This window comes from Rattus norvegicus, chromosome 2 (genome assembly GCF_021556685.1).
Source record: "Rattus norvegicus strain SHRSP/BbbUtx chromosome 2, alternate assembly SHRSP_T2T, whole genome shotgun sequence".
NCBI lineage: Eukaryota > Metazoa > Chordata > Mammalia > Rodentia > Muridae > Rattus > Rattus norvegicus.
The window spans coordinates 181,538,583-181,553,512 of NC_141535.1; the positions used below are offsets into that span (position 1 = coordinate 181,538,583).

Consider the following 14,930-nt stretch of genomic DNA (forward strand, 5'->3'; position numbering starts at 1 on the left):
CTTGCCTATCCCTTGTTGATCTGCATTCATCAATACGGTGCCAGACTTTGACACACTTTTTGCCTTTTCCAGAATGCTGAAGTTTTCTCTTTGTATTGTTTCTAGGTTAAAAAAATGTTTCTAGTCATGCCTTGCCTATAATCCGTTTTCAAATGACCTTCCTTGCTACAAATAAAATACCTGCCATTATGTTCGAAGATCCTGGAAGCCAAGCTAGGGGGAAAATGAGGCCTTTAACTGAAGACATGGCCTGGGTACTGTTTGAGAAGATTGAGAAATACACTGGAGAGAATCTACAACTCCTAGTGGACAGGCTGGATGGCACCACCTCTTTCTGGCTCCATACCGACTGAGTGTATTATGTGATTGTGTTGATGCCTAAGCTGGACGCCAACAACTCTGAATAAGCTAGTGTCCCTGGGGATGAGTTTTAGAAAGTTTACTAAAACCCACAAGTTCTGGTTGTATGTTACAATTCTGGATTACCTTGCACCTTATGGCAAGTATAAAGTATGGATAAAGCCTGGAGCAGAGCAATCCTTCTTGTATGGCAACCATGTGTTGGAAACCAGTCTGGGTCAATTCAATGAATATCCATCTCAGTACCAGGGAGTAGTGGTTTACTCCATGGCAGATGTTCCTTTGGGTTTTAGGGTGCCAACAAATCTACCCAAGACTGCAGAAAAGTGCAACCCATGGTACTTGTCATGTTCCATCAAGCAGACATTGGAGAGTACATATGCAACAAAAAGACATTGACTTAAGATAGTCATCCCAAGAACATTTTGCTGTGTGTGAGGACTTAACTTTGTTTCCTGTGTGAGGGCCTTCCTATTAAATCAGGATAACACTGAGATATGCAGCTTGGATTCTTATCAACAGAAATGGCTCAAAAATAGGGGTTTTTGACCTCTAGAATCAAATGCAGGTAGATCACAAGGGTAGGGCAAGCTCAAGCTACTTGACAAGTTCAAGACTAACCCGGGCTACCTAGTGAGACTTGTCTCAAAAGTCTAAAGTAGACAAACCAGAACATGTGAGTGTCTGTGTGAACAAATAGATTGTTTCTATTTTGTATCTGCACCATCTTTGTTTGAATCAGGAGACTTGTTCTGAGTGGCAGTTTCTAAGATTCTTTAGTGAAGACAGGAGTAATCTTACTCTTATCTGTGATAATATTTTTCCAGACTTGTAATAGCACAGTGGACTTTAAGGATAGTATGCCATGGGCTGGGGATTTAGCTCAGTGGTAGAGCGCTTACCTAGGAAGCGCAAGGCCCTGGGTTCGGTCCCCAGCTCCGAAAAAAAGAACCAAAAAAAAAAAAAAAAAAGGATAGTATGCCATACCTCTTGTTTTACATATATAGTTTAATAAATTTTAATGATTTAAAAAACGTCTGCCATTTTGATTTTTCTTAATACCTTTAGAAATTACTTCTATCAAATAATCACCATGAACATGAGATCCAGCTGTATCTCTAATTTATTCATCATAAGGTGCTGATATTGCCTTTAAATATCTAAACAGCCTCATGAATTCTGAGTTACAATTTTCAAAAGCCAAAGATTCAATTAGTGTTTTTCTGACTTCTGAATCTGTTATTATTCTATTTACTGCTGAAGTCAATCTTTGCAAAAAATCAGGGAAGGCTTACTTTGGCCCCTTTATAATTGTAGTAAATGACACAGACCTCTCTTGGCACCCTTCATTTTTTTCTCAAGTATTTAATTCTCCTAGACTAAATTACACCAAGATGTTATCATCAAATTCAAGCTGGCTTTGTAATTCAGAATTGTATGATAAAAAAATTCAAGTCTGAACAAATTGTGTCGAATGATGGAAAGTTCTGTTATGTTCATGAATCCGTAGGATTAACATAGTAAAATAAAATATATCCTACCACAAGTAATATAGAGATTCAATGCAGTGTCTATCAAAATTTCTTGAATGGCTGTATGTAGAAGAATGAAGCCCAAGGAGAAGGAAACCCAAAATGTGGATGCTTCATTCCTTCTAAAAAGGAGAACAAAATACTCGTGGAGGGAATACAGAGAAAAGAGTGAAGCAGGGACCGAAGAAAAGGTCATCCAGAGACTGCTCCACCTGGGGATCCATCCCATATGCTTCCACCAAACCCAGTCACTATTGCTGATGCCAAGAACTGCTTGCTGACAGGAGCCAGATGTGGGTGTCCCCTGAGACACTCTAACAGAGCCCTACTGATACAGATGAGGGTGTTTGCAGCTAACCATTGGACTGAACACAGGGACCCCAATGGAGAAGTTAGAGAAGAAACTGAAGGAGCTGAAGGGGTTTGTAATACCATAAGAAGAACAAGAATATCAACCAAACAAATGCCACCAGAGCTCCCAGTGACTAAACCACCGACCAATGAATACACATAAAATGACCCATGATTCCAGCCACATATGTGGCAGAGGATGGCATCATCCAGCATCAATGAGAGGAAAAGCCCTTGGTCCTGTGAAGGCTTGTTTCCTCAATATAGGGTAATGACAGGGTGTTGAGGTTTTAGTAGGTGGGTGGGAATGGGAGCATCCTCAGAGAAGAAGGGTGAGGGGGAGGCAGATAACATTTGAAATGTAATCACATAAAATATCCAAGAAAATTAAATTATTAAAAAAATCCAATAATACAACAAAAATGGGCCATAGATATAAATAGATAACTCAGAATAGACAAGAATTCATATTGCTGAAAATCACTTAACGAAATGTTCAATGTTGTTAGATATCAGGGATATGAACATCAAAACTACTTTAAGATTTCATCTTACATCAATAAGAATGGTCTAGATCACTAACATGGGTGACAGCTCATACTGACTAGGATGTGGTGCAATAAGAATACTCCTGCATTGCTGGCGGGTGTGACAATTTTTACAACCAGTATGTAAATTATGGTGGTTACTCCTTAGAAAGATAGGACTCAGTTTACCTTAAGTTACCACCTCTATCACTCCTGGGCAAATACCCAATGGATGCTTCTTTCTACCACAGGGATCATGGTTAACCATATTCATTGCTTCTTTATTCCTCAAGGGCAGAAATTAGAAAAACCTATATAGCACTCAATAGAAGACTGAATAAAAATAAGGTTGTACATTCACAAAAGGGAGTGCTACTCTGCTGTTAAAAGTAATAACAAGAAAGGCAGGATACAAGGCCTGGACTAACCTATGTTACTCCAATTCAGGTCCAGATCCAGTGCTTTGATATGGTCCACCCCACAATCTACTCACCCTACTCAATCTACCAGTTGCTGGAAGTCATGGAGGAGTCAGTCTTACAGTGTTTCAGAAACGACAAACCTTGAACCAGACCATTGACTGCTTGCAGTGAAAATGTTCATATAAAGCTGTTTGGAGTGATTTATATATATATATAATGGAAGTTTGGGACCTCTCTTGTGGCTTCATTAGGTTGTCTGATTCCTCAGACTATTTCTGATGTTCCTTTTTGATGCCCAGGGCAAGGAATTATGTCCACTTTGAGAGGAAGCCACAATGTCTCCAGCAAAGCAAATATTTCTTCTTTACTTTTGGTGATATTTGCTTCAGCAGTCAACAATCCTCTCTCTTGATATCTGCTGTCAGTGTAAGTGTTGACTATGGTCTCCTTTACCAACTCCAAAAGCTGAGTTAGGGTTATCAACTCAGCCTTTTGGGCTGCTGTGTCTGGCTGCAGAGTATTTGCCCAAACAAAAGAGTCCATGTCCACCATTGTCATCCCCGCATACCTGATTTTTTCTGATTCTAGATATGCTCCAATCTATAGAGCAAACATGCTGTGCATTTGAGGATAGGCTAGGACTGGGTTTAGGTCAGATGATGGGTTATATCTTATGTGAAGCAGATTCAAAAGTAGCACCTGGAAATGCACCAATCTGGCATTGGACAGCCATTGGCCAAGAGGATTCTTGAGGTTACATTCAATACCATGGTAGGTAGTGATAGCAAATTTCTGTTTTACAGTTTCCTTGTCAGCATCCTTAATTTGCAGGACAGTAGTAGACATAGAGGCAGGCTGACCATCCTTGGGCCACCAGGCTCAGCTTCTCAGATATATAAACCTTGTTACTTTCTATTGCCTAACTGTTGGGTGAAGACCCCTATGGTATCTCTTTAAATTCACCTATGTATAGGTAGGAGTGTTTGTGTATATCCAGAAAGGCCAGGGCCAGTGACTCCAACAAGGCTTTTTTCAAGATCTTAAAAGCCAGGTCTATCTCAGGGGTCTATTATTCTATCTCATCTTCTGGACAACTTGGTGGCCCTATATAGTGGTTTGACTATCTCAGTGAACACTGAACCCTAGAGTCTACAAAACCTGACAGATCCCAGAAATTCCCATACTTTCTTTATGATGGGGTGCTAAGGATGGATTGCATCTGGGCATCTGACATTATGTCTTGGCCCCTCTTGAGTATGAACCCAAAGTAGGTGACCTCAAGTTAAAAAAGCTGGGACTTCTTAGCAGACACTTGTTTGCCCAGCTGGCTCAGCTCCTGTTGCAGGTCTCATGTGGACTCCTGACACGTCTCCAATTCAGGGGTTATATGTGAATAATCCCTGTTCTAGACTCTCTGGACATTGGGTATTTCCCAAATCAGACTGGGGTAGCCTCAGCCTTCAATTGGACTAGAACTGATGATGGGCAAGTCCTTTGGGAATCTTTTGCCCAGACATCAAAGACTTCTTCCAGGAATCTCTGAAGGAAAAGAGAGTCTTAGAGATGTGGTTTTTTTTTGTTCCAGGGCCAAAGTGAGAACATGAATGGAGCCATTCTTATCCAGCTTTTACATTCCCTCTGGGTCAAAGTGGATTTGGGCTCACATTTGGTGAGGAAATCTCTTCCCTCAGAGTATGGGCACTCAGAAATAACCATGAATGAATAGGTTATCTGACCTACTCCAAAATCAATCTTTCTTTGCTTAGGTGATGGACAGGTCTTGGTGTCCATTTCCCCTGTACCTAGGTTTTTCATTTGAAATTGGCCCCAGTGCTTGTTTCAAGACAGAATTTTGTGCCCTGTGCCCACCAAAAGTTGCCTGACTTTCTCCTCCTTCTTTAGGTTTACCCAGGGCTCATGGAATCGGGCTGTGCCCCAAGGCTCTCAGTCATGTAGTTCTTCCTATATGAATTTACAAGTTAGTTGCTCACCAGCAAAATCATCCAGGCACTTAATTTCCTGACAGGGGCAGTTTCTTTAACCAAAGCCATGATTCCCACTGACATTTTTCATTTTTTTGTGGGTCAAATGGAGACTAGGTCCTACATACTTTAAGAAAGCCTTCTAGTCATTCGATAGTGTTCCCATTATTTCACTTGGCTAACTTACACTAATTCATAAGCCAAAGTGATAGCAGTTTCTCTGAAGCATCTAGGAATTGCAAGTTTATCTCAGGAATCAATTATACTGGAGAGGAGTTTTAAACTACCCAACGAGATCTCAGAACGCACTAGGTAGCAGTTAATTATACAACTATGAAGGGGCTCGAGACCCCATATGTACAACAATGCCAAGCAACCAGAGCTTCCAGGGACTAAGCCACTACCTAAAGACTATACATGGACTGACCCTGGACTCTGACCTCATAGGTAGCAATGAATATCCTAGTAAGAGCACCAGTGGAAGGGGAAGCCCTGGGTCCTGCTAAGACTGAACCCCCAGTGAACTAGACTGTGGGGGGGAGGGCGGCAATGGGGGGAGGGTTGGGAGGGGAACACCCATAAGGAAGAGGAGGGGGGAGGGGGATGTTTGTCCGGATACCGGGAAAGGGAATAACACTTGAAATGTATATAAGAAATACTCAAGTTAATAAAAAAATGTAATTAAAAAAATTATACAACTATGAATCTCAAAGTCTAAAATCATTCTTCACCTAGAGTAGATTTTAAAAAGGATAGAATCTTCCAGGACTAGGCCTAGGATGACAAGTGGAGGCAGAAAACCTCACAGATAATAATAAATACAGATGAATAATAGTTATTTTTGCAATAAGAACACTAGAAAGATGGCAGCAGCTCTAAACCAGGTGTGACAGCTGAGATGCTCCTTGCACAGGTCAGACCCACTGCACAGCATTCAGCAACAGAGGATGAATGACTATGGGGAAAGCAAAGACCTCTTGTCCCTTAGACAAAATGTGCGCATTTATCTCACTATTTTTTCTCTATTTATATTTTTATCTGCTGATACACGGCCATTTCTACCATTATAAGATCTAACAAACATTTGACTTTCCTTCAGACAGAAGGTGCTGTAGCTTCAGCACCATGTTGGTTTGAGGCAGTCTCCTGAGTGTCTGTCATCTTTGTTGTGGAAAGATAAGGTTTTCCTATGCTATTGCTTCTGCACCATTTTTTTTAAATTTGTTTTTATTAACTTGAGTATTTCTTATTTACATTTCGAGTGTTATTCCCTTTCCCGGTTTCTGGGCCAACATCCCCCTAGCCCCTCCCCTCCCCTTCTTTATGGGTGTTCCCCTCCCCACCCTCCCCCCATTGCTGCCCTCCCCACGACAATCACATTCACTGGGGGTTCAGTCTTAGCAGGACCCAGGGCTTCCCCTTACACTGGTGATCTTACTAGGATATTCATTGCTACCTATGAGGTCAGAGTCCAGGGTCAGTCTATGTATAGTCTTTAGGTAGTGGCTTAGTCCCTGGAAGGTCTGGTTGGTTGGCATAGTTGTTCATATGGGGTCTTGAGCCCGTTCAAGCTCTTCCAGTTCTTTCTCTGATTCCTTCAACAGGGGTCCCGTTCTCAGTTCAGTGGTTTGCTGCTGGCATTCGCCTATGTATTTGCTGTATTCTGGCTGTGTCTCTCAGGAGAGATCTACATCTGGCTCCTGTCGGCCTGCACTTCTTTGCTTCATCCATCTTGTCTAATTGGGTGGGTGTATATGTATGGGCCACATGTGGGGCAGGCTCTGAATGGGTATTCCTTCTGTCTCTGTTTTAATCTTTGCCTCCCTATTCCCTGCTAAGGGTATTCTTGTTCCCCTTTTAAAGGAGTGAAGCATTCACATTTTGATCATCCATCTTGAGTTTCATTTGTTCTAGGCATCTAGGGTAATTCAAGCATTTGGGCTAATAGCCACTTATCAATGAGTGCATACCATGTGTGTTTTTCTGTGATTGGGTTAGCTCACTCAGGATGATATTTTCCAGTTCCAACCATTTGCCTATGAATTTCATAAAGGCATTGTTTTTGATAGCTGAGTAATATTCCATTGTGTAGATGTACTACATTTTCTGTATCCATTCCTCTCTTGAAGGGCATCTGGGTTCCTTCCAGCTTCTGGGTATTATAAATAAGGCTACTTCTGCACCATTTTAACTAAGGCAGGTCACATGACTGATGGTAGCTTCAGTGCCATATTAGTTAATGACAGTCCCATGACCAGCCATCATATGTGTTAATCCCTACCTCCTCACCTTAGAATAACGTGACTTAGAGTCTCTGATATCTATCCTGCCTTAATAAATCATTATTTTAATATTAGTTAAAAGATTTACAATAAGAAAAGTTATAGACCATTAACATGCATTAAGTTAAAGATTGTGTAACTCAGGTAGGCTTAATAGACTCTAGCTCTCAATCACTTAAGAACTCTGCTAAATAAACATTAAATGTTTAAAGTTTTTAGGACAGAGACTCTCAAATTATAACACTTACAATCCTCCCCCATTCCATCAAGTTCTCTAAGAAGATATAGGCACAGTGACAAGACTGCCTAATTGTGGTATGATTACCACTGAGAAACAGTCCTCCATTGCCTTGCTGCTGCAGGACTCAGCCTAACCTGTTGTCAAAATGAGGATACAAGAGTTAAATGTCTCATACTGCCTAGGACAAGGGGATTCATTTTTGCAAAGTTTCTACTCCACAGAAAAAAAGCTTCTCCTCTTCTGGGTCTAATGACCACATGGATTCTGCCTGAGTTGCGATGGAGACCACAGGGACCTGGGAAAACTGTCTAGGTAGTAGACTATTGACCAACTTCTGTCATTTTAATTAATGACATCTTAATTATAGTTTATTTTTCCCAAATTTCTGACTACAGTGACAGCTAAGCTAACTATACCCAGAAAACAGACCTCTAGCTCCTTACTCCAAGGTAATCCACAACCTTATTAGCTCAATATTCAATTCATTAACTAGTTAAGAAAACCAGATCTCTTTCCAAAGACAGACAAGGTTGCTGTACTCACAGGCTTCAGAATAAAGGATACACAAGTTCAATTGTAACCTTTCACAGATATAACCTTTTGTTACTTCTTTTTCTAAACTCAGGTTCCAGTGACTAATGCTTCATATTTCCTCCTCTTGTTATGCCATTGTCCTAATATTAAACAATAGAGTTCCTATAAATAAGCCTAATTCTAAGAAAACATTTCACTGTATGATCCAACTTTTATATCATAAGTTCAAATTTAAGTTTCTTTTGATTGCCTTTAAACTATAGACAGAAAGTGGTTTTTGTCCTAAATCTATACTATCATCTGTCATAGTTACATGTTTCCTTTGGTTGTCTTTTAACTATAGGCTTAAGATGTTTCTCATACTATACTATATGATCAATTATCATATTTACAAGGTTGTCATCTACACAATGGATTACTACTCAGCAATAAAAACCAATGAGTTCATGAAATTCATAGGCAAATGGGTTGAACTAGTAAATACCATCCTGAGTCAGGTAACCCAATCACCAAAAAACACAAATGGTGTGCACTCACTGATAAGTGGATATTGACCCCAAAGATTGAATTACCCAAGATGCAATCCACAGACCACATGAAGCTCAAGAAGAAGGATGACCAAACTGCACATTCTTCACTCCTCTTAAAATGGGAAACAAAATTATCCATAGGAGTGGATATGGAGGCAAAGTTTAGAGCAGAGACTGAAGGAACGGCCATTCAGAACCTGTCCCACATGTGGCCCATATATAGACAGTCACCAAAACTAGATAAAATTGATGAAGCTAGGAAGTGCAGGCTGACAGAAACTGGATATAAACCTCTCCTGAGATACACAGCCAGAACATGTCAAATACAGAGGTGAACACTAGCAGCAAACCACTGCACTGAGAACAGGACCCACTTTGGGGGAATTAGAGAAAGGATTTAAAGAGCTGAAGGGGCTTGCAACCCCATAAAGAACAATAATGGCAACCAACCAGAGCTTCCAATGACTAAACCACTACCCAAAGATGATACATGAACTCACCCAGGGCTCTGACTGCATATGTAACAGGGAATGGCCTTATTGGGCACCAGTGTAATGCGAAGCCCTTGGTCTTGCCATGGTTGGACTCTCAGTGCAGGGGAAAGTTGGGGGTTCAATGGGGGTCATGTATGAGGGAGGAACACACTTATGGGTTAGGGGTGGGGAAAGGGATAGGGGCCTTATGGACTGGAAACAGGGAAAGGGAATAACATTTGAAATGTAAATAAAGAAATATATCCAAAAAAGAGAAAGAAGTATAAAAAAGAGATGTTTCTCATACTAAAGTATATGATCAATTATATTCACACAGTCATCAAATTTTACAGTTTCCTCTAATTGCCTTTTCAATACATGCTTCAAAATGTTTCCCATTATACTAAATTTTTATTTATTCAGTCTCCTAGACATAAGTAAAATACTTCTCTATCTGTTCTTCCAGGAAATGTTTTTGTCTTCCCTAAGCTCAGCTTAAAAACTGCTCATGCTGTTAACAAATGTGTCTCTTTTGTAAACTTACAATCTCCAAGAAACACAATCATGTCTATCTCCCATGGACCAAACAGAATCCATCTGGACAAGTAAACCTGTCAATCAGTAGCCTTAAGTTTACACTTTTGACCTATTCCAGATGGTCGGAATTCTCTCCTGTTTCCTGGGATTGAAACTTTCCTCACCATAACCACCAAGATCGAAGGGTATCTAAAACCGTTCTTTTCTAAACCTAATTAGTTCTTTTTTAGATAGCGGTTTCAGGGGATTACTTAAAATCAACATTCATGATGGTTCAGAGAAGCAACCCACATATTCCAATCTACTCTCACAGGCACAGATGCTTCAACTTCACCTGCTCCTCAACCTAGAGATGGTTCCACAGTCCCTTGATAACAAGGAAACAGACAACTCTCCTATGACAGGATCAACATTGCCATCCATATTTTTTTTTGGTTTCTGAGAGACACATCATCACAAAGACAGCAGGAAGTAGGCAAAGATTATGATGACTCTATTCCTGCTCTACCGTCGGCTCTCTAATTTTTCCTTTTATTTTAAATTAATCCATGATCAAGGAATGTTAGCATTCCCCCTAGGCTCCACCCAACAGTTACCTGGCAACAGCCAGGTAGACATGACTCATTATAAAAGAGGTGCTTGCCCCCTCATTACTCTCTCATTCCTTCTTACTCTTACTCTCCCTGAGTCTATAACACCTCTCTCTCTCTCTCTCTCTCTCTCTCTCTCTCTCTCTCTCTCTCTCTCCCCCCCCCCCATTCCCCCTCTTTCTCCATGTGTTCCTGACTGGCAACTCTTATTATTTTTCTCTTTTTTTCCTCTTCCTCCCTCTCTCTCACACCCTTTCTGTATGTATGTCTGTCTTTTTCTGCCTCTATTCCCTTCTCTTCCCTACTCAACTCCACTTCTATGCTCTAAATAACATTGATTCTATACTAATGCTATAATAAACAGTATACATAGTATATCTTTATCTATCTACTAATATCATGTATCTAAATACTATATAAAATATACACTAAACTATAAAATAAAACCTAAGAGCCTGTATTTGAAATGGCTCTATCTACTTCAACTTAAGATATATAAATAGAAGTTATGGCTTTGAGTTTTAGACTTTACTTAATTCCAGAGTTAGTCCAGATGGGAATAGGAATGGCCATCACCAGTGTACTTTGCTTATTGTTATCAATCTTACTAAGGCAGGACAATGCAACCCAGTAGGAAGAAAGGGGTCCCCAAAGCAGGCAAAAGAGTCAGAAAAATGGAACATATAATTATAATAAGCAATCAATGTTCTGTCCAGCTAATCAGTAATTGTGGTCTAACATGCCCCCATGGTTTCTGTGGCTAGCTGGGTTCTGAAATGCCCAGATCTTCTCAGGGCAACTGCACCCTTTTTTTTTTTTTAATTAACTTGAGTATTTCTTATATACATTTCAAGTGTTATTCCCTTTCCCGGTTTCCGGGCAAAATCCCCCTCCCCCCTCCCCTTCCTTATGGGTGTTCCCCTCCCAACCCTCCCCCCATTGCCGCCCTCCCCCCATAGTCTAGTTCACTGAGGGTTCAGTCTTAGCAGGACCCAGGGCTTCCCCTTCCACTGGTGCTCTTACTAGGATATTCATTGCTACCTATGGGGTCAGAGTCCAGGGTCAGTCCATGTATAGTCTTTAGGTAGTGGGTTAGTCCCTGGAAGCTCTGGTTGCTTGACATTGTTGTACTTTTGGGGTCTCGAGCCCCTTCAAGCTCTTCCAGTTCTTTCTCTGATTCCTTCAACGGGGGACCTATTCTCAGTTCAGTGGTTTGCTGCTGGCATTCGCCTCTGTATTTGCTGTATTCTGGCTGTGTCTCTCAGGAGCGATCTACATCCGGCTCCTGTCTGCCTGCACTTCTTTGCTTCATCCATCTTGTCTAATTGGGTGGCTGTATATGTATGGGCCACATGTGGGGCAGGCTCTGAATGGGTGTTCCTTCAGTCTCTGTTTTAAACTTTTCCTCTCCCTTCCCTGCCAAGGGTATTCTTTTTCCTCATTTAAAGAAGGAGTGAAGCATTCACATTTTGATCGTCCGTCTTGAGTTTCGTTTGTTCTAGGGATCTAGGGTAATTCAAGCATTTGGGCTAATAGCCACTTATCAATGAGTGCATACCATGTATGTCTTTCTGTGATTGGGATAGCTCACTCAGGATGATATTTTCCAGTTCCAACCATTTGCCTACGAATTTCATAAAGTCGTTGTTTTTGATAGCTGAGTAATATTCCATTGTGTAGATGTACCACATTTTCTGTATCCATTCCTCTGTTGAAGGGCATCTGGGTTCTTTCCATCTTCTGGCTATTATAAATAAGGCTGCAATGAACATAGTGGAGCACGTGTCTCTTTTATATGTTGAGGCATCTTTTGGGTATATGCCCAAGAGAGGTATAGCTGGATCCTCAGGCAGTTCAATGTCCAATTTTCTGAGGAACCTCCAGACTGATTTCCAGAATGGTTTTACCAGTCTGCAATCCCACCAACAATGGAGGAGTGTTCCTCTTTCTCCACATCCTCGCCAGCATCTGCTGTCACCTGAGTTTTTGATCTTAGCCATTCTCACTGGTGTGAGGTGAAATCTCAGGGTTGTTTTGATTTGCATTTCCCTTATGACTAAAGATGTTGAACATTTCTTTAGGTGTTTCTCAGCCATTCGGCATTCCTCAGCTGTGAATTCTTTGTTTAGCTCTGAACCCCATTTTTTAATAGGGTTATTTGTTTCCCTGCGGTCTAACTTCTTGAGTTCTTTGTATATTTTGGATATAAGGCCTCTATCTGTTGTAGGATTGGTAAAGATCTTTTCCCAATCTGTTGGTTGCCGTTTTGTCCTAACCACCGTGTCCTTTGCCTTACAGAAGCTTAACTGCACCCTTTTTAAATCCTGTAGAAAACTGGCTGCTGCTCCCACAAGTCCCTGTTACCCCATGAAATGAAAACTCCAGAGGCTTATAATTTATCAGTCAGATTGATAACAGTAAATTCTCAACTGCCAAAATGCCTACACAAAGAATTGAAAACTCAACTGATATAAATACAAGCTACACACCCAGATGGGATAAATGTATCCTACATTACTCTATTGCCCTTTCACAGCTACCTGGGCCTCTTTCAGCCCATGTGGTTCTGGTTCATCTTCTTCCTCCATCTTCTCTCATCTTCTGTCTTGTCACTCCCTCCCCCTTTCCCTCTCTAAAACTTTCAGTTCTGACCCTTCTCCCACTGCGCAATCAGCAATCACAGCCTGTAGTCTTATCTGACTAATTAATATTTTACCTTACTGCACTCTTGAGGGAGCAGAACACACAAACAGCAATCGACAAGAGATTCAGGCTACTTTCTCATTGTTAGGAACCCCACAAGAGTAGCAAGCTACTCAACCATAACATACATGCCCACAGCCTAGCGTCTGAACACATTTGATCTCCCTGATTGTCTGTTTAGGCTCTGTGAGCCTCCATGGTACAGGGTTAGGTTTAGTTAAGTCTGTGAGTCCTGTACTTGTAATTTCCTTGGCACTTCTACCTTCTTAAATTCTTGTTCCCTCTCTGTTATAGGAGGGTGGATGGGTTGGGGAACAACCTAATAGAAGAAGTGGTCTTAGGATGAGGGTTAATGGATGTAAAACCAGGAAAGGGGATTACATTTGAAATGGACATTTTAAAAAATCAAATAAAAATAATTTGTTGAAAAACCTAAAACTATGAAGACAAATATATACATAAAACAATGTCTAAATCCAGTATTTACTTAGTCCACAACCTTTGAAGTCTCAGGTGTTCTTCAGTATATACCAGAATCCTGAAGAAGTAGTTCTTTTTTTTATCTTTATTAACTTGAGTATTTCTTATTTATATTTCGATTGTTATTTCCTTTCCCGGTTTCCTGGCCAACACCCCCTAACCCCTTCCCCTCCCCTTCTATATGGGCTTCCCCTCCCCATCCTTCCCCCATTACCGCCCTCCCAGCAACAATCACGTTCACTGGGGGTTCAGTCTTGGCAGGAACAAGGGCTTCTCCTTCCACTGGTGCTCTTACTAGGCTATTCATTGCTATGTATGCATTTGGAGCCCAGGGTCAGTCATGTATAGTCTTTAGGTAGTGGCTTAGTCCCTGGAAGCTCTGGTTGGTCGGCATTGTTGTTCATATGGGGTCTCAAGCCCCTTCAAGCTCTTCCAGTCCTTTCTCTGATTCCTTCAATGGGGGTCCCGTTCTCAGTTCAGATTGCTGCTGGCATTTACCTATGTATTTGCTGTATTCTGGGTGTGTCTCTCAGGAGAGATCTATGTCCGGTTCCTGTCGGCCTGCACTTCTTTGCTTCATCCATCTTATCTAGTTTGGTGGCTGTATATGTATGGACAACATGTGGGGCAGGCTCTGAATGGGTGTTCCTTCTGCCTCTGTTCTAAACTTTGCCTTTGGGAAAGGATTTTTAAGGAAGACTTCTTGAGGGGGTATTACAAGACCCCCAACTAAATTTGGGGGAGTCACCACAAGGTCTGTGGGTCTGATCGGACTAAACACAGGATAGAAGAAAGCCACTTTCAGAGGTTTGGGGCTCTGCTTTCTGACCACCATACAAGAGTCCTTCCTACCCTCCATTTTGTGAGCACTCAGACTTCTGACAAGTTAAGACCCCATCTCTGATGATGTTTTTGGAAGGAATTTGTGTAAGATCAGCACAAGGGTAAATAGTAGATTTGCAGAAAATGTCATGAGCCCTTCATTTATGGAATTTTGAGCATAGTTCACAAAGTACACTGGTGATGGCTACTCCTATTTATATATGGACTAACTCTGGAATTAAGTCAAGTTCAAAACTAGATGACATACATAACTTTTCCCCCCTAATTTGAAATACATAGAGCCAGTTCAAATAGAGACTCTTTCGGTAGAAAAAAACACCGTTAATCTGAATCCTGAGTCAGGAATTTACATACATTTAATCCAGATTTTAAAACAAGAAGAATGGGCCGTGCCTTGTGCTGGAGGCCTATATAAGCCCATGGAGGAAGGAAGCTTTGTTTCTTTGCCTGCTTGTTTTCATCTTACTAGTAAGCCCAATTTTTTACAGGCATTAGAGCCTACTTCTTCAGAATTCTATCATATACTGAAAAACAAGAACACCC

At 41.1% G+C, this 14,930-nt stretch overlaps 1 pseudogene; it reads left to right on the forward strand.

Annotated features, from left to right (window-relative positions):
- Positions 1-224: 224 nt before the first annotated feature.
- Nip7-ps16 (nucleolar pre-rRNA processing protein NIP7, pseudogene 16) lies at positions 225-839 on the forward strand (annotated as a pseudogene).
- The last annotated feature ends 14,091 nt before the right edge of the window (positions 840-14,930 follow it).